Source organism: Rhinoraja longicauda, chromosome 10 (genome assembly GCF_053455715.1).
Source record: "Rhinoraja longicauda isolate Sanriku21f chromosome 10, sRhiLon1.1, whole genome shotgun sequence".
Classification (NCBI taxonomy): Eukaryota; Metazoa; Chordata; class Chondrichthyes; order Rajiformes; family Arhynchobatidae; genus Rhinoraja; species Rhinoraja longicauda.
This window is the reverse complement of record NC_135962.1, coordinates 18,937,355-18,958,224: the sequence shown is the minus strand read 5'-3', so window position 1 is coordinate 18,958,224 and position 20,870 is coordinate 18,937,355. Positions and strand designations below refer to the sequence as shown.

Here is a 20,870-nt window from a genome sequence, read left to right as displayed (position 1 = left end):
GCACTGGGTTTAAATGCTGCAACTCCCAACCCCAAATTAATCTTGGGAGCACGAGGGCCTTGAAGGCTCAATCAATGAGCAACCAGAAGATGAAGGGGAATCGATTTGTGGATATTCAGGGAATCGGAATGTATGGAGTTAATGCAAGCAATGAAGTGGTATACAAAATTAACCTTGACCTTAATACATGGTAGAGCAAAGACAAGGGGTCAAATGGCCTATTCCTATTTTTCTGTCTTACAGTGCATTCAGAAAATATTCAGTCCTCTTCACTTTTTCCACATTTTGTTACGTTACAGCCTTATTTTTAAATGATTTTTAAAAAATCATCAATCTACACACAAAACGCCATAATAAAAAAGCGAAAACAGGTGTTTAGAATTTTTGTAAAGTAATTAAAAAGAAATAACTGAAATATCACATTTGCATAAGTATTCAGACCCTTTGCTATGACACTAAAAATTGAGCTTCGGTTCATCCTGTTTCCATTGATTATCCTTGAGATGTTTCTACAACTTGATTGGGGTCTACCAGTGGTAAATTAAATTGATTGGACATGATTTGGAAAGGCATGCACCTGTCTATATAAGGTCCCACAGTTGACAGTGCAAGTCAGAGCAAAAACCAAGCCATGAAGACGAAGGAATTGTCTGTAGACCTCCGAGACAGGATTGTGTCGAGACACAGATCTGGGGAAGGGTATAAAACTATTTATGCAGCATTGCAGGTCCCGAAGAGCACAGTGACCTCCGTCATTCTTAAATGGAAGAACTTTGAAACCACCAGGACTCTTCATAGAGCTGGCCGCCCGGCCAAAATGAGCAATCGGGGGAGAAGGGCCTTGGTCAGGGAGGTGATCAAGAACCTGATGGTCACTCTGACAGAGCTCCAGAGTTCCTCTGTGAAGGTGGGAGAACCTTCCAGAAGGACAACTATATCTGCAGCACTCCACCAATCAGGCCTTTATGGTAGAGTGGCCAGACGGAAGCCACTCTTCAGTAAAAGGCACATGACAGCCCGCTTGGAGTTTGCCAAAAGGCACCTAAAGGACTCTCAGACCATGAGAAACAAGATCCTCTGGTCTGATGAAACCAAGATTGAACTCTTTGGCCTGAATGCCAAGCAGCACCAGCTGGCCAATACCATACCTACGGTGGTGGCAGCATCATGCTGTGGGGATGTTTTTCAGCAGCAGGAACTGGGAGACTAGTCAGGATCGAGGGAAAGATGAAGGGAGCAAAGTACAGAGAGATCCTTGATGAAAACCTGCTCCAGAGCGTTCTGCACCTCAGACTGGGGCGGAGGTTCATCTTCCAACAGGACAACGACCCGAAGCACACAGCCAAGACAACGCAGGAGTGGCTTTGTGACAAGTCTGTGAATGTCCTTGAGTGGCCCAGCCAGAGCCTGGACTTGAATCCGATGGAACATCTCTGGAGGGACCTGAAAATTGTTGTACATCAAAGCTCCTCATCCAACCTGACAGAGCTTGAGAGGATCTGCAGAGAAGAATGGGAGAAATTACCCAAATACAGGTGTGCCAAGCTTGTAGCATCATACCCAAGAAGACTTGAGGCTATAATCGCTGCCAAAGGTGCCTCAACAAAGTACTGAGTAAAGGGTCTGAATACTTATATAAATGTGATATTTCAGTTATCTCTTTTTAATCACTTTGCAAAATTTTCTAAACACCTGTTTTCGCTTTTTTATTATGGGGTATTGTGTGTAGATTGATGATAAAAAAAAAAGAATTTAATCCATTTTAAAATAAGGCTGTAACGTCACAAAATGTGGAAAAAGTGAAGGGTTCAGAATACTTTCTGATTGCACTGTATGTATCTGACCCCTTGGCATAGCACAAGATACAATCTTTGCAGGCAGTCCCCTGGTTCAAAGATGACTTGCTTTTCATCTGGTTTTGTCGGTTACAAGATGGCTAAAGTGGAAAGCATGTATTCCACCAGCTAGTCCACAGGCCTTCTGCATATTCCCAACACCTCACCTCGAAATTCTCAGTTCTGTCCAGAATACTCCTCTGCCTCTTTTGAATGATTAATAGTTGGAGGGTCCCAGGAGTCAGTGAGGATCTTATATTTCTTCAAGCACACTGTTGATTATTTTTCTTTGTCTCTCTCGTAATCTTAGCCCGTGGCAGAGCCCGATATATAATTCGCCAGTGAAGACACCTATCTAGTTTTAAAACAAACGTTTCATATTGCATTTTAATGTGGTTATAATTTACAGCAGAGTAAATCAGAGTCTTTCATTTTGAAAGTACCTCACGCTGTTTGGCTGGTCATAAACACCATTAATCTGCAGTGGTGACAATAATTGCTTATGCTAAATTATAGATTAATTCTGCATAATTCCATCAGCACTAAGGCATGCACCACCATCTTCCCTCCAACATCTTTCCTGTCTCTGCACTGAAGCAATCCAGCATCAGCTCTCAGGTGCCTTGCCATTAGTTAGTGGGACAACAAGCTGACTGTCAATGCAGTTCCACCCAATATGTTTAGAATCACATCATGCTGCCTCAGCAAGGCCACCAGCAGAATCCCAGGAACTCCCTCTTCTCCCCTCTCTCATCAGGCAAAACTTATAGAAATGTGAAAACACATACATCCAGATTCAGGGACAGTTTCTTCCCAGCTGTTGTCAGGCAACAACTAGAGAGCAGTCCTGAACTACTAGCTCCCTCACCGGAGACCATCAGACTCGCTTTAATTGGTCTTTATCTTGAGCTGCACGTTCCTCACGTTATTCCCTTTATCAAGTATCTGTACACTGTGGATGGCTCGATTGTAATCATGCATTGTCTTTCCACTAACTGGTTAGCACGCAACAAAAGCTTTTCACTGTACCTCGGCACACATGACAATAAACTAAAGGGTCATGAGGACCGCGACAAGATCAAGAATGATTCAATGTTGCTTCAAGAAAGACTCAAAGATTAACATAAGGAGATGGAGAATGTAAAATTTCACAAAGGTTGGAAATTGGAAATAAAAGAAAATCTGCGCGGGAGCATCAGGGGGCTGCACCAGGTTCTGCCGCCAATTCAGAGCAGAGAGCTGGTTTCATTCAGCTGCTGACGTGAGGAGGATTGGCAGCATTGCTTTTAACTTGCTGCTGGCAGTTAGTTGAGGATGGGTCACAGTGAACGCTGAGGAGAGCTGCTGAGATCAGTTACTGGGCCAGTGGGTGAGTAACGCTCACAAATCAAGCTGAGAAGAGGTCATGGTTGGGCAGGCGGTGCTAGGGGCCATGGGGAAATCTGTGGCTGAGAATAATTTTGAAATTCTAAGAGAGCTGCTCGTGCTCGACAGCCTTTAACCAACAACAAAGCAGATCTTCAACTGTTAAAGGTTGCATCCACATCCCTAGGCCTTGTGTGTGTAGACAAAAGATGTCCATGTATGCATTGTGCCTCATCAGACACCACAGTGAAGGCCCAGATGCTTCTGTACACATTTGCCCCTCGAATACATGGGAGATGACCACAAAAATCCTGGAATTCACAATCCACAATCAGAGCTCACCCCTCCACAACCTTCCCATCCCTCCACAACTTTCTCTTCTTCTGAAAATAAACTTGTTTTTCTCTTTCCCATTTCGGTCAAAAGTCCCAGAACCGAAATATTAACATTTTCTTACTCCACAGAGGTTGCCTGACCTTTGCGTGTATACTATTTTATGTTTCTATTTTAAATTTACAATACCTGCAGTTTTTCAATTTTCTTTCACGTAAATGTAAAACTGTGTTATTTTTTAAAGAAAAAAACTTACATTGCATTTTTGAAGATAAACACAAAAGGAATTGGTGAAAAGGAAAGGAATTGGTGAATTGGGAATTGAAGAAAAGGAATTGGTGATGCTTCAGATTGAGACTCAAGGGAGGGGGAAAATAGAGTTATTAAAAGGTACAAAGAACAAATAAATGTAAGGTATGAAAAGCACAAATCAAAGCCAGCATTTTGGAAGTTTGCTGTTCAATTTTAAGAGATGCCTTCCTTGGCAATTTCTGGGATTATTAAACAGACTTGGGATCAATTGAATTATTGATTCGGTCACATTAAGAAACATCTGTGAAATCAATAATGTCCAACTTTCTCAAAAGCACATGCTGCCAAAGTCTTTGGAGTCAACTGAAAGGGAGGTTGAACTTTGCTTAAGCCCGAGGTGATTTGACAAAGTCATTGATGGGGAGGTCAAACATATGTGGAAAGCAATGCCTGTGAAGCAAGATTTCCCCCGGGAATGGTGGCTGTTTTGATCAACCAGGATGTGTAAATGGAACAAATCACACCATATTACGCTGACTGTTTCGGGTGATAATACTCCCAGATGACAAACAACACATGCAATCAGAATGGATTGAGCCTCATTTCTGAACTGAAAATGGATTCCAATTTTTGATTTGTAAAGCTTGTATTTTTAGTTTAGTTTTAGTTTTGAGATACAGTGCGGAAACAGGCCCTTCAGTCCCCCGAGTCCACGCCGACCAGCAATCCCTGTACACTAGCATTATCCTGCACACTAGGGACAATTTACAATCTTTACCAAAGCCAATTAACGTACAAACCTGTACGTCTTTGGAACGTAGGAGGAAACCGGAACACCTGGAGAATACAGACAGCACTACAGACAACTAGAGCACCTGGAGAACTTACAGACAGCACTTGCAGTCAGGATCAAACCTGGGTCTCTGGCGCTATCGAACCCGAGTCTCTGGCAGAAACTCGACTGCTGCCTCACCTTGCTGCCCTCAACCACAGGTGGAAGTAATTCATAGTTTATTATTCTCATATGAAGTGCATAATTGAAATTGCGTACTTAAAGGAAAAGACAAACTGTGGCGATCAAAAAGGTAGATGGCGAGAAGGCTCAACAGTGTTGAGAGACATCAAGTCTTAAAGTTATGGTGGTCCAATAACCACATTTCCAATCTCTGATGGAAGAATTCAGCAACTTCCGTTGGAAAGAGCACAAAACCAAAGAAGCTCATGAGAATCTGGTCAAAGCTCATTGTTAATGGGATAATCCATCCCACGCTGCATTTAATTTGAGAACATATTTCCCAGCAGTAACCTCGCCCCAATCCACAAAATATAATTTCTATCTTTAAAGTGCTTTGCAGAAGATTTTGAAAACCTAACTGTGTAGGAGATTTTATTTAATCTTTTAAGCTAAAAATACGAACAGTAACTAGCAGAACTCCAGCAATTAATAGAATAGGCTCAGCCATTAACAAAATAGACTTAAGTCATGCTTTGTGTCTCACTTGACATAAATCACTTGTGTAAAGTTTCATCGTGCTTCTCAGAAATCTAAAGTCCTGCTTCTACATAATTTTATGAAAGCAGAGCAGAACGGGGTTTGTGTTTCCACTCATTCTGCAACCTCAACACATTCTGCAGTTATTATGCTTGATAAAATATTAATATAAAGCTCCGATCTCGGTGTCAAATAGGAGTACGTGATCTGTTTTTAGCAAGATGATGCAAATAACCTTGAAAAAGCTTCATTGCCCACATGAACGAATCCACAAACTTTGATGAAGGTTCAAGTCAATTTTATCATCAAAAACACTCAAATATTCAGTGACAAACCAATTCCCAAGGAAATAAAACTAAATTCCATCTGATAATATTTCTGTCAGAATACCTTGCACAGGTCTGCAAGATTTGTTGGCTATGTTTTAACGCTTGCACATTAATATTATTGACAAATATTAGGCGACTGCAGTCCAATGTCTGGATCTAAAGACATAAATACTGCAAATAATCATCTCAGGGAACTGTCACTCTCACATTAGTTCAAATCTCAAGTGAAATAATAGAAATCAATACCTGCAGAAATTTATTGAAATTAACTTCTCAGAAAGAACAAGCATTCTGAAATATTGTTTGGTCGACATGGTGCATTGTGAAACAAAACAGAAATGATGGGCTGAAATTTGATCATTCAACATGGCAAGGCAATCTTTCCCCCACACACATTGCAAAGTCAAGTCTACTAATGCAAAAACTGTCATCAAGCTTCCAGCTAAACAAAAGGGAAGTCCCCAAATCTGTCTCCGAGATAGTCCTGGTACAGCGTGATTCACCTTTGCCTAAAGAAATTCCTCCTCATCTCCTTTCTAAAGGTACGTCCTTTTATTCTGAGACTATGCCCCCTGGTCCTAGACTCTCCCGCTAGTGGAAACATTCACTCAGCAACTAGTGGTGAATCTGTGAAATTCTTTGCCACAGACGGTTGTGGAGGCCAAGTCTTTGGGTATTTTTGAAGCGGAGAATGATAGGTTCTTAATTAGTAAGGGTGGCAAAAGTTACGGGGTGAAGGCAGGAGAATGGGGTTGAGGGGGAAAGATAAATCAGCCACGATTGAATGGTGGAGTAGACTCGATGGGCCAAATGGCCTAATTCTGCTCCTATGACTCCGGCCTCATAAGAACAATGAGCTGGTCATTTGCTAACTGGAGACCACTTGTACCTCTGCATGTCAATCACCCACAGAAAAACATATGATGAAAACAGAAATAACTAACAATTCACTGCGCTTGAGCACTCAACTCGACACAGTTCTGTAATCAAACAAGACTTTTGAAAGCATTTTATGCTGACTTATCTGCTAACTGCAAAGTCCTTTAATGCAAGCTTTCTACCTATCCATCCTCAACAGTATAATTTAGTGCACCATTGCCCAGTGTCTCCCTCCCTCGCTGCCTCCCGAATGTGCAATCACACAACTAAGAGAGTGCTCACATTGAGAAGCTTTCAGCAGCCCCAGAGTATCAATTTTTCCAGATATCAAACATCCTTAGTGATTAAAAAGCCTGGAGAGTTCTTGGTTTCTACTGCCATTGCCGATTCAGTTGGGGCTTGCAGAGTGAATGTGAACTGTTTCTCATAGACTCAATGCCAAAGTATCATTCTGGCCGTTCTGTCTAGTTACCATTATTTCACAAACCTTGGTCAAAATAAAACCTGATGACAGAAATATATTAAGTATATCTAAAAACTCCACAGAAGGCTTTCCCAAACAAATCATGATTTAATTTTGTTTTCCAGACAAGTTACCCACAGCCAAAATTATTCCTTAATCTTTTAAAAATGAGTGCTGTGAATTAATGGCAATTTTAACAATAAATTACTTTTGTGACAGACCAGGTTTGTCAATTTCATTAAACTTCTATTCAAATGTCTGGAATTTGATTCTGTTCTTGACCTCAGCTAGACATTAATTAAAAGAGATGGTGAGCATTGTTTGATCACATACAGAATAGTGAAACATACAATAGTGAAAGGCTTGGATAGAGTGAACATGGAGAGGATGCTTCCACTCGTGGGAGAGTCTAGGACTAGAGGTCATTGCCTCAGAATTAAATGGCGTTCTTTTCGGAAGGAGACGAGGAGAATTTTCTTTAATCAGAGGGTGATGAATCTGTGGAATTCTTTGCCACAGTAGGCTGTGGAGGTCAAGTCAGTGGATATTTTTAAGACAGATTTAGATAGATTCTTGATTAGTACAGGTGTCAGAGGTTATGGGGAGAATGCAGGAGAATGGGGTTAGGAGGGAGAGATAGATCAGCCATGATTGAATGGCAGAGTAGATTTGATGGGCCGAATGGGCAAATTCTACTCCTATTCCTTACCACCCTTACGATCAATGGTCAATAGTGTTTTATTGTCACATGTACAAACGCACAGTTAAATTCTTTTTTTTTACATACAGTTCAGTAAAATATTGCCATACCCAAGCACCCTCCCTGATTAGGAAAGTGTACAGAAATAGTGCACTGAGACCACATGTAAGAGTGCCAGATTTGGCACCATTCCACACTAAGTTCCAGTCCATGCTCTTACATTTACTATTTGAAATGCAGGTTCTGAAGGTATTGGTCTTGGCAAACATTTAACAATGCCGTTCCAATAAGTAATGTTCCGAGCATTTACAGATGGTGTTTACCACAACTGTTTAACAACAATTACTTACATTTTTTCACTACATTTTAATATTCTAGAATATCTCAAGGGACTGAACAAGAATATCAACCGGTCCACATTATGGACCAATGCCAAAAGTGAGTTGTATTAATAGGTACTTGAATGTACTTTGAAGATGGAGGGGAAAGGAAGAAAGGGGTTCAGACAAATTTCCAGGACTGAGGACCTAAACAGCTGAACAGTGTAGACTCAGTGAGCTGAAAGGTCTGTTTCCACAATGTATCTCTGAAAACTAAACTATGAATGATTGTAGGGGCAGCCCAGCAATGCAACAGTAGAGTTGCTGCCTTCAAGCACCAGAGACTCGGGTTCGATCCAAACTACAGGTGTTCTTTGTATGGTGTTTGTACAGTATCTGTGTCTGCATGGGGTTTTTTCCGGATGCTCCGATTTCCTCCCACACTCCAAGGATGTATGGCCCTGAATGTTAATTGGCATTGGTAATATTGTAAATTGTCCTTAGCGTGTAGGATGGTGCTAGTGTACCAGGTGATCGCTGGTCGGCGTGGACTCGATGAGTCAAAGGACCTGTTTCCGTGCTGTGTCTCAAAAGTCGAAAATCTAAAGTCAAAAGCTAAAGACATGGCCACTAATGGTGGAGCAATTAAATCAGTCCAAAGGGTCTTGTAAAGCCATGTAAATCTTGAAAATTAAGTGGAGAATTTAAAAAATAATGCATTGCTAGATTAGTCCAATACTTTAAGTGAATGCATCACTGATCGACGAAGGGGATTTGGTTTGAGGAATGATACGACTGGCAATATTGTGGCAAGTCTGAGTGTACAGAGTATGTGAGGGAGGAGAAATTGGGAAAACAAAATATAGAAGTACAAAAGGCATGGATAAATTCAAAAAAATAATTTGGATTTCATCAGGAAGCCAAGGCAAACTCAGCAATTTAAAATTCAGCTCTGTCTGATGCAATAGACAATAGACAATAGGTGCAGGAGGAGGCCATTCGGCCCTTCGAGCCAGCACCGCCATTCAATGTGATCATGGCTGATCATTCTCAATCAGTACCCCGTTCCTGCCTTCTCCCCATACCCCCTGACTCCGCTATCCGTAAGAGCTCTATGTAGCTCTCTCTTGAATGCATTCAGAGAATTGGCCTCCACTGCCTTCTGAGGCAGTGAATTCCACAGATTCACAACTCTCTGACTGAAAAAGTTTTTCCTCATCTCAGTTCTAAATGGCCTACCCCTTATTCTTAAACTGTGGCCCCTTGTTCTGGACTCCCCCAACATTGGGAACATGTTTCCTGCCTCTAACGTGTCCAACCCCTTAATAATTTTATACGTTTCGATAAGATTTCCTCTCATCCTTCTAAATTCCAGTGTATACAAGCCCAAGATCTTCCGCTGTTAGCCAAATGACGAGGGATAATTGCTTCCAGACTGATGGTCTCTTGAGCTGGCCATCAGGACGATAGAGTCACAAAGCACGGAAATAGGCCCTTCAGCCCAACATGCCCCATCTACACTTGTCCCACCCACCTGCATTTGGCCCATATCCCTCCAAACCTGTCCAAATGTTTTTTAAATGGTGTGGTAGTACCCATCTCAACTACCTCCTCTGGCAGCTCGTTCCCTATTCCTACCACTCTTTATGTAAAACACTGCTCCTCAGAATCGTATTTAATCTTTTCCCCCTTACCTTAAAATCAGGTCTTCTGGTTCTTGATTCCCCTACTCTGGGTAAAAGACTCCGTGCATTTTTCCTATCTATTCCGCTCATGATCTTACACACCTCTATAAGATCACCCTTTATCCTCCTGTGTTCCATGTTCTGGCCTGTTCAACCTCTCCCTGTAGCTCAGGGCATCGCTTCCTGGCAACATCCCCGTAAATCTTCTCTGCATCCTTTCCAGCTGAACAACATCTTTCTTATGATAGACACAAGAAGATGGAGTAACTCAGCGGGTCAGGCGGCACCTCTGGAGAGCAGGAATAGGTGATCAGCCCATCGGCCCAACCTATCAAAATCCTGCAGCAATTTTTGACAACCACCTTCATTACCTACAATACCACCCATGTTAGTGTCATCTGCAAACTTGGGAATCTTATCTTATACATTCTCATCCAAATCATTGATAGAGATGACAAACAGCAATGGGTCAGGCACTGGACCCTGTGCACACCAATAGTCGCATGTTTCCAGGCTGAAAAACAACTGTCCGCCATCACTCACTGCTTCCTTCCATAAAGCAAATTTTCTATCCAGTCTGCTATCTCTCATTGGATTCCATACGATCTAACCTTCCAGCACAGCCGATAATGTTGATTCTTGTCAAAGGGTCATGAAAGTACCAAAGAAACGCTGCCAAGGATTAGCTCTCCCAGTGGGATCAGTCAGGATTCACCCACTCGAGGGTAGATATTTCTCAAATGGTAATCAAACATGTCGCTGACCTGCATTGGAACCATGGATGGCTGCGGAGGCCAAGTCATTGACTATTTATAAGGAGCACATTGGCAGATACTTGAATGGTAAGGGTGTCACGGGTTATGGGGAGAAGGCAGGAGAATGGAGTTGAGAGGGAAAGATGGATCAGCCATGATTGAATGTCACGGACGACTCAATGGGCCGAATGGCCTAATTCTGCTCCAATAACTTTTGAACTTATGGACCTTTACTGTTCCAACTGGAAGGGAATGACTTCAACCCCTGAGTGTCAAAAATAAGGCACTTATTTACTATGCTGAAGCAAAAATGTTTTTAAATAGTTTTAGCAAATTCAGGGCCTATTTAGGCTTTGAATGTGAGTCACGGGAGTTATCCGTTGGTCTACACAATAATTCCAACCAAGTTGCAAAGTCTTCAATCAGAAGTGCTTCACCCTTTGCCATCTGGAGATAATGCAGTTACCTTAAATTTCAGGATATCCTTCAGTCTTCAGATGCAGAAAACCACCGTGTAAGCACTTTGTTCTGCAACGAAAAGAGAAAAGCATTTCATATTCATGCTGACGGCAAGAGTTAAAACTGTTCAGGAAAGAAATGGGAAAATTATTTCAATGCATTCATTTCCTTTGAAGACGAGATTGAAGATAAAAACTTCGATTCAAAATTATGCCGTTCACAATTCTCAGGAAGAATATTCAGACTTCCTTTCACCTACATCTGTCCTTCCCATTTCATGACTTTGAATGAGAATTTGCCAATTACATAGTGCATGCGTGTGAAATACAGGACCAAATTTCAACAGCAGATTATATCATAATTAAAGCTTTGAAAAAATGACTTAAATCAGCTTCAGAATAATTCCAAGTACTTAACAAAAGAGTTCCCACTGGACTGTTAGAATATGGGAGGAATAAAAAAGACCCCACTGAAAAATGAATGAATAAACACTTGCTCTCTTGGGCTTGGAATAAAGCTTTGTTCAATTAATGCATTGCCTTCCATTAATGTTGAACTGAATGGGAAGCTTTGCGGAACAAAGTATCATGCAGGTAATGGTGCAGACACTGGAGAATTTGTTGCCTTTTTGGATTCATTTATTTTCTTGTGCGGCAAAGGACAACAGCAAAATACAAGGGATGCCTGCTTAAGACAGATGATGGGGATGTTTCTCTTCCTCTCAGAGTTGGATCTTTGGAATTGTGTATTCCAGACCACAATGACTACTGAGACGCTATATATATATATAGACACCTACAGTCTGAAGGGAGGTTCTGACCCGAAACATCACCCATCCTTTTTCTCCAGAGATGCTGCCTGGCCCACTGAGTTACTCCAGCACTTTGTGGTTATCAACAACAATTTAACTGTTGTTCCAAGCCCTTGTCGTTCTTCCTTTCCTAAGTATGAGTTGGGCAGGGCAGCCATAAGTCTGCCCATCTCATCGACATTTTGGGCCGGCTCAAAAGCCTGAAGAGTGGCGATCAGGAACTCCATTGATCTGGTTTATTCCATCAAGAGGTTGAGCAAATTTACAGCAAAGAAACAGGCCCTTCAGCTCAACAAGTCCATGCCGACCATCATTCATCCCTTCGTATTAGTTCTACGTTATTCCATCTTCACATCCACTCCCAGCACACAAGGGGCAATTTACAGAGGCCAATTAATCTACAAACCCACATGTCTTTGGGATGTGGGAGGAAATCGGAGCATGCAGAGGAAACCCATGGGCTCACAGGGAGAATGTGCAAACTCCACAAAGACAGTGCCTGAGGTAGAATCTACCCTAGGTTCACGTTCACAAGTTATAGGAGTAGAATTAGGCCATTTGGCCCATCGAGTCTACTCCACCATTCAATCATGGTTGATCTCTGCTTCCTAATCCCATTTTCCTGCCTTCTTCCCATAACCCTTTCTGGTCTCTGGCAGTGTGAGATAGTAGCTCTACCTGCTGAGCCACGGTGCCACCCTTTTGATGCGGCTTGATGGGGCAGAGGTGGCGGCAAAACTGCAGCTCGATGGAGAAGCTCAAATTAGGGAGCACAGTCTCAGGATAAAGGGATGCCTGCTTAAGAGAGATGAGGAGGAAGTTTTCCTTCCTCTCAGAGTCCGAATATTTAGCATTGTGTATTCCTTAGCACAATGACTACTGAGATGCTGAATATATATATGCCTAAATTTAATAAAAAGACATGTTCTGGATAATAAAGAAATCACAGACGAGAATATGGTATTAATGTCACAATTGGATCAGTTACCATTTATTCAACAGTGAAGCAGGCTTGAGGGACCTCAGGGCCTACTTCTGCATCCAATTTTGATATTCTCATTATGGAGTTTAGAGGTGAAGAGAACACCGTGGAAACAGGCCCTTCAACCCACTGAGTCCACGCTGACCATCAATTACCCGAACAGTATTATCCCACTTTCACATCCTATACACGAGGGCCAATTAACCTACAAACCTAAACGTCTTTGGAATGTGAAAGGAAACCCGAGCACCTGGAGAAAACCCACACGGTCATAGGGAGAGCCAAGGTAGATATTGAAGGCAGGAAGGACAGATGGCCTGCTCCTGCCCACAATTCACATGCTCTTATTTCAGGTATTTAGCAACACAGCCTATGCAAAACATAAATTCTCACAACATTAACTCAACAATAAGGAAAGGACATTAAGACCCAGAAATAAGCTGAGCATTGGCTGACTTACAACACTGTTGATTTGATCTACTGCCGTTGGTTTTCACGACTGCCTGGTCATGAAGGGGGAGGGGAAAGGGGAGGGGGGAGGGGGGAAGGCGAAAAGGGGGGAAATGGGGAGGGGAGTAGGGGGAGAGAGGGGGAGAGAGGGGGAGAGAGGGGGAGAGAGGGGGAGGAGAGGGTGCTGCACCAATGCAGGGGAGCTTTGGGCCCAACAGGTCCACTTGGTCTAGTATCCCTCTCAACCTATCCATGTACCTGTCTAAATGTTTCTTTAATGTTGTGATAGTACCTGCCTCAACTTCCTCCTCTGGCAGTTTGTTCCATATATCTACCACACTTTGTATTAAAAAAGTTTGCCCCTCGAGTTCCTATCAAGTCTTTCCCTTAAACCTTAAACCCATGTCCCCTGGTTCTCGAAACGTCCCAATCAAAGGGGGTCCTGATCACAAAGAGTGAAGATTTGTTTCAATTGTTGTAAGTAATCTGGCATAAAAAGAATACAACAGATGAATTGTACTGATTTATAACAAATGAAGTGGAAGAGTGGTGGAAATGGGTGTTTGATGATCGATGGGGATTCAGTGGATCAAAGGGCCTTTTTGTGTCATGCATCTCTTCATGACTCCAAGACCATTTACATGCTGAAGATAGACACAAAATGCTGGAGTAATTCAGCAGGGCAGGCAGCATCTCTGGATGGAAGGAATGGGTCACATTTCGGGTCGATGCCCTTTTTCTGACTGAGAGTCAGTGGAGAGGGAGACACAGAGATAAGGAAGTGCAACGCTTGAAAACGAGACATCAAAGGGGATGCAGCTCAAGGAAAATGTGGAATAGATCATTATTAGCTTGGAGAAGGTGACAACGAAGCATTCAGAGATAAAATGTAATCAGACGGGTCAGAGAATGAGGAAGGGGGAGGGATGGAGAGGGAGGGAGAGCAAGGGTTACTTGAAGTTAGAGGTCAATATTCATACCGCTGGGGTGGAAGCTGCCCAAACGAAATATCAGGTACTGTTCCTCCAATTTGCGCTGGGCCGCACTCTGACTATTGGCTGCCTGGTGAGCTGGCTTAATATTAAACCACAGACTTGACACTAGTTCAAAATGGAGATTTCCAATCTCTCATAAAAGCCTTTCCTCCTGCAAAATAATACATTTATGATTTATTGTTTCTTTAATTAAAGGACTATGACCATTTCTTTAAAAGCCCAACAAAAACAACATAAGATCCACTGTTTAAGTCAGATGCTTGTCTCTTCAGCACCATGATTGCTTAACAGTGCCAATCTTGATTCTACAATTTGTAAACCAAAATAAAATTATAAATAAACTTGTTTTTACTCAAGGACTTTCATGGCCTCAGGTCATGCCAAATTGATTTATAACAAATGAAGTATTGTGAAGTTTCTTCTCTGTTATAATGTACAAATGCAGCCACAACTTTGCAGACAGCAACTGCATTCAGACACCAGTGTGATAATGATCAGATGTGCTTGTAGGCTTTGATGGAGGACGGGTGAGTCACTCCCTTGCTTTGAAACTATGAGGATGGAATGGACATCATTTTAATGTCTCACCAGAAAAAAAACATTTACACCAGTGTCAGACTTAATTTGTGTTTAGTTTAGTTTAGAGATACAGCACGGAAACAGGCCCTTCAAGCCACCAAGTCCATGCCGATCAGCAATCCCGCACACTAATGCTCTCCTACACACACTCGGGACTTTTTACAATTTTACCAAGCCAATTAACCTACAAACCTCGACGTCTTTGGACTGTGGAAGGAAACCAATGCTCCCAGAGAAAACTCATGAAGATCATGTTGAGAAGTTACAAACTCCATACAGACAACACCCGTAATCAGAATCAAACCCGGGTCCCTGGCACTGCAAGGCAGCAACTCTACCGCTGCGCTACCATGCCACCTTAATACTCAAGCCTCAAGAAAATGGTTTAAAATGTTGCCTTCTAACTCCGAAACAAGAGTGAGTCTGACTGAACCATCAGCCATCACTGGCAGATAGATTACCAATACTGTGATGCCTCCAGGATTACATTAAATTAATTTAAGATTTTGACTCAAAAATTTGTACAGAACTGATGTTTCTAAATTGAATTTGCACATAACCCAACACCATCCATCATCATTGGTGGAGGGACAATGCAATCTATTAAAAGAAACTTTAAGCACACATGCAAAGTAATAGGAGCTCCAAGGCAGTGTGAAAGGATGAATAAACTATTTTTTAAAAACCATACCAGTTTCTTTTGTTCATGCAGTGGAGTATAACAATGTTAAGTATGGAGGTTAAGATAATTTGACCACAAAATCCTGATGAGCACTCCAGCGCTTTACTCTGGAAGATGATGTCTTTCGGGTCAGACATCAAACAAGGAGCCTGTCTAACTTCTCAGTTGAACAGACATAAACTGGTACCATGCTTAGGATGTGTTCACAGGAACGCAAGCACTAATTGAATTGGTTCCAAAGGGGGTCACTGTAGTGACAGACGTAGCGAGGGATGTGTTACTGACAGCGCTGCTGCGATGAGAAGGTGCCAGCAGCTCTTGCCTTCAGTGTTGCCGCACGCTGCTATGTCGAGATTGTTATGCAAAGAGGTGAAGAAGAGACCAGGACAGGGAGTGGAGAGGCTGCCCATGAGCAGCATTGCCACACGGTGCTGGTGTGTGGGGCTCGGGGATGGGCCAGGCTGAGCCCCGCACGGTGCAAGGGACTAGCTGCTCCTTCTCCGTATGCTAACAGATCAGAACCTTACTCCCCAACATCTGCAATGCTCGCTCCTTGTTATGAATGATCCAGCAGACGGCTGGGACACGTGCAAACTTCCCACGACCTGGATACCAGGCAAAACGGCACAACACAAGCAGAGTTCCTCTCTTAAAATACATGTACCCGAGAGAGTTTGGAATGGAGAACAGGGAGCTCAATAGCAAATTACTGCTCTGTCCGAGCCAGTGCAATCAGTCCCATGGCAGTGGTTAAGAAGGGCAGGGAAGCTCTCCCTGTTCCTTGGCAAGAACACCAATGCCTGTACTACCTTAGATGACTTAGGAAGTTCAGCAGGCCCCAAACAATCCTCACCAACTTCTACAGATGCGCCATAGAAAACATCTTGTCCGGATGCATCCCAGCCTGCTCTGGGAACTGCTCCATCCAAGAACACAACAAAATTGGGCAGTTGTGGACGCAGCCCAAACCATCATGCAAACCAACCACTTTTCCATTGACTCCATCTTTATCTCATGCTGTCTTGGTAACACCACTAATGTAATCAAGGGCTAGTCTCACCCCGGTCACTCCCTCTTCTCCCCTCTCCCATCAGGCAATAGGTATAGAAGTTTGAAAATGCATACCTCCATCCTTTGGGTGAAGAAATCTTTCCTCACCCCGGTCCTAAATTTCTTTCCCTGCAAGATGACCCCCCTCTTTCTAAACACCCTTGGACAGGGAAACATTCTACCAGTATCTCAATATGCCAGAAGACCTTCTTCTCCCCTCTTCAATCAGGCAAGAGGTACAGAAGTGTGAAAATGCATACCTCTGGATTCACGGACAGTCTCTTCCCAGTTGCTATTAGGCAACTGAATGGTCCTCTCATCAGCTGGAGTGCAGTCCAGACCTCCCATCTACCTCATTGGAGACCTTTGAATTATCTTTAATCAGACTTTATCTTGCACTAAATGTTGTACCCTTTATCCTTTTTCTGTGCACTGTGGGTAGTTTGATAGTAAACATGTATAGTATTTTCTTTGACCGGATAGCATGCTATTCACAGTACTTCGGTACACATGACACTAATAGTCTAAAGTACCTATCACAAACACACAAAATCTATCTGGTGAACATCAAATTGTTCTTTATGAGACCCCACTGTGCGCAAATTAACCTCTGAGTTTCAGCACTGCAATAGTGAGAGAATTATAAAAGGAACCACTCTGACTGTAAAATTTACAATTGAAGCACTTCCGTGTTTCCTTTTATTAAACGTCAATGGGATCACGTCAGAAAAGATATTAAAAATGTAGTTAAGTCACAAGTGATTATCCCAAGAGTAGTGAAAGCTGAGGAAAGATTCATCAGGGGTTTGAGAGAGTAGGAAAATAAACATCAGAGCACAGCTAGGAGCCTTGAAAACTAAGTGTCATGTTAAATTGTTGAAAGAATGTGTGGAGAAATTTAATCTTTGCAGTTTTAATGTATAGACCAAGTGGACCCGTTGGGCCCAAACCTCTCCTACATTGGTGCAGCATCCTCTCCTCCCCCCTCTCCCTTCCCTCCGCTCCCCCTCCCCTCTCCCCCCTTCCCCTCCCCATCACCTCCCCCTACCTCTTTAGCATTAGGTAGAAACCAGGAATTGCAGATTCCACAAAAAAAGACACAAAGTGATGGAGTACCTCAGCGGATCAGGCAGCATCTCTGGAGAACATGGATCGGGGATATTTCAGATCAGGATCCTTCTTCAGTCTGAAGATGGGTCTCAACCCAAAGCATCACCTATCCATATCCTCCAGAGATTTTGCTTGACCTACTGAGTTACTCTGGCGCCTTGTGTGTAGCATTTAGTAGGTACTTAAGGCTTTATGGGATACCCCTATTAATCAGAACAATGGTGTTGACTGTGCCTTAGCCCAAAGAATGAAGACCGCATATAAAGACGATACCATGATCATGTAATTTCACTATCTGTAGGAGGTGACAGAGATTGAATTAAAGCACAGATCGACACAATGTTCTTGAGTAACTTAGCGGGTCAGGCAACATCCCTGAAAAACATTGATAGGCAACGTTTCACCTCAGACCCCTGTTCAGATATACCGACAGTCGGAAGAAGGGTTCCAACCGAAACAATGCCTATCCATGTTCTCCAAGGGTGCTGCCTGACCCATTCAGTTACTCCAGCACTTTGTGTCTAACTGCAGTTTCTTGTTATCATAATTTGAATTGAAGAACATTTTGTGAGTGAATCACCTCTTCACTTCCTATACTTCTCATGTTAATAAACTGCTGAGAAGGGGACAACTCATTGCAGTTTAAGTTCCTTTAAGTTTAGATGTCTTCATTTGTTAAACAATGTGTTTCCTGAATAGACTTTTATTGATCAGTGAATCAACTTCAGATTCGAGATACAGCGCGGAAACAGGTCCTTCGGCCAACCGAGTCCGTGCTGACCAGCGATCACCCTAAACATTAACACTATGCTACACATGAGGAACAATTTACAATTTTACCAAAGTCAATTGACCTACAAACCTGTATGTCTTTGGAATGTGGGAGGAAACCGGAGCAACTGGAGAAAACCGTTGCGGTCACAGGAAGAACATACAAACTCCGTACAGACAGCATGCGTAGTCAGGATTGAACCCGGATCTCTGACGCTATAAGACACCGACCTCCCAACATTTGATTTCACAAATTCATGATTTTGATGTCCAAAATTCAGAATTTTACATCAAAATTCATAATATGGCGCGTTATGCAACTTTTCAGCAAAAAAAAGTATGCACGCCAAATGCACGAAAAACGACTATTATTTCCAACAGTCTGTAGTTCTTGGACTACATGTACAATGCCAGGCCTATCATGAGTATATTCTGCTATTTAGAGAAAGGTTATTGAACAGAAATACTTTTTACAACACAAAGAAAAAATTGTTTTGTTTTCTTTTTTCTATTTTGCTTTTTCCTTACACATCTTAATTCTCTTGGTATTGAATAAAAGAACAATGGCTATAAAATGTATGACAAAGTTATGAAGAAAGAGTTTCATTTAAAACTGCACGTACCTAATTTCATTGAAGACATACTTGCTCCAGTGGTCTTCAACAGCAAATCACAATGGTCCATGTCACCCACACCCCCACCCACTACCCTGCCCCTACCTCTCCCCCTACACCCCTCCCCCCCCTTTCCCCCCACCTCTACTCCCCCCTCCCCCTCCCCTCCTCCACTCCCCTCCCACTCCCACTCCCCCTCCCACCCCCACTCCCCCTCCCTTCCTCCATCCCCCTACCCCCACTCCCCTCCCCCCGATCCCCATTCCCTTCCCTTCCGCTGCCCCCCTCCCCCCAACACCCCCCCCCCCCCCATTCACCCACTCCATCCCCTCTCAACATCAACAGGCCTCACGCTACACGGCGAGGCCCAGCCCGGCGAGCGGCGAGGTTCGGCCTGGCCAGCGGCGAGGCCCGGCCCAGTGAGCGGCGAGGCCCGGTGAGTGGTGAGGCCAGGCGAGCGGCGAGGCGAGGTGGGGCGAGCGGCGAGGCCCGGCCTAGCGGTGAAGCCCCGCCCGGCGAGCGACGAGCGGCAAAGCGAGCCAAGGCCAGGTGAGCGGCGAGGCCCAGTGAGTGGCGAGGCCGGGCAAGCGGCGAGGTAGGGCCAGGCGAATGGTGAGGCGGGGCCCGGCGTACGGCGAGGCGGGGCGAGCAGCGGGGCATGTGTTTTGCGCAAGAATGTGAGGCAAAATCGGAACGGTGGAAATGAAACTTTCCACCAAATTCGGAAGGGTTGGGAGGTCTGTAAGACTGCGGCTCTACGGCTGTGCCACTGTTTCGATCCCAGACACACTCTCCACCCTGCCCCCATGTCTATTGCATTTGGCTGACAGCGTCATCAAAGGAGACAGAGTGATAGTCGATAACCCGAAACAAATGCATTGGCATGCGTTCCCTGTGATAACACGCAATAACAAGTGTGGGAGAGGATTTCAGACAGCCCACAACACATGGAAATGACTGTAACATTTGTTTTAGCAGCTCTGTGTTGGTGTTGGCCAACCACTCATGTTCGCTCCAAGCATCACCACAGTTAAAGCTATCAAAACCAAACCACGATCTGCACATGTATAATCTGCTTCTCTCCAATATACAATACATAATCTTTCTCTGCAGGGACACAAAACAATTAACACTGGACACTTTGGGCACTGGTTGTGAAAGCAAAGGCTCAGGACAGACACAAGTATATTGAGATACTGGCAAGATATTAATTAGCTCCACATCTTCCCGATGGGTATTGTTCTTCTCATGCTCTGGCCGTGCACATTCAAGGATTAACTTGGATTCATGTCACAGGGCAGTTTTAACTGCTAATTACCCTCTGAGTTACCAAGTCCCGACAATGAGATGAATTTTCTGGTCCGACACAAATAGCACTCTCAATAACTGAAGATCTGCACAATACACGCATTGGATTACCAATTCTGACACAGAGGATTGATTTGGTTCCAATCTCCTATCCCTAGGCACACTATCTTGAAAGATGAAGTATCCACAAAGGTTTTGCTTCAAATCCAATACGTTCACATGCATGCCAAGACTTTAACCCAGTTATATTTTTGACTGCAGAGCCAGCATAGACTGGAAAACAGCTTTTATCTTTTTTATTTTGCATCTTCCTCCGTTATGTTAACACACTTGGACTAATAGAGTCAGAATCAAGCAGCATTGAAACAAGCTCTTCGCCTCAACCCGTCCATGCCGACCAAGGTGCCCCATCTAGTTTTAGTTTTAGAAAAGGGGAAGTACAAAAGATTGGGTGTCCTTGTTCATCAGTCACTGAAAGTAAGCATGCAGATACAGCAGGCAGTGAAGAAAGCTAATGGGATGTTGGCCTTCATGACAAGAGAAGTTGAGTATAGAAGCAAAGAGGTCCTTCTGCAGTTGTACAGGGCCCTAGTGAGACTACACCTGGAGTACTGTGTGCAGTTTTGGTCTCCAAATTTGAGGACAGACATT

General features: G+C 43.4%; 1 protein-coding gene across 1 annotated transcript in view; it reads right to left on the bottom strand.

Moving 5' to 3' along the window:
- The window catches only part of LOC144597248 (alpha-(1,6)-fucosyltransferase-like), a 585,852-nt gene that overhangs the window by 344,894 nt on the left and 220,088 nt on the right, over positions 1 to 20,870 (bottom strand). Inside the window, 1 exon segment of the mRNA XM_078406318.1 lies at positions 10,875 to 10,936. The gene's annotated coding sequence lies outside the window, so the exon portion shown is untranslated.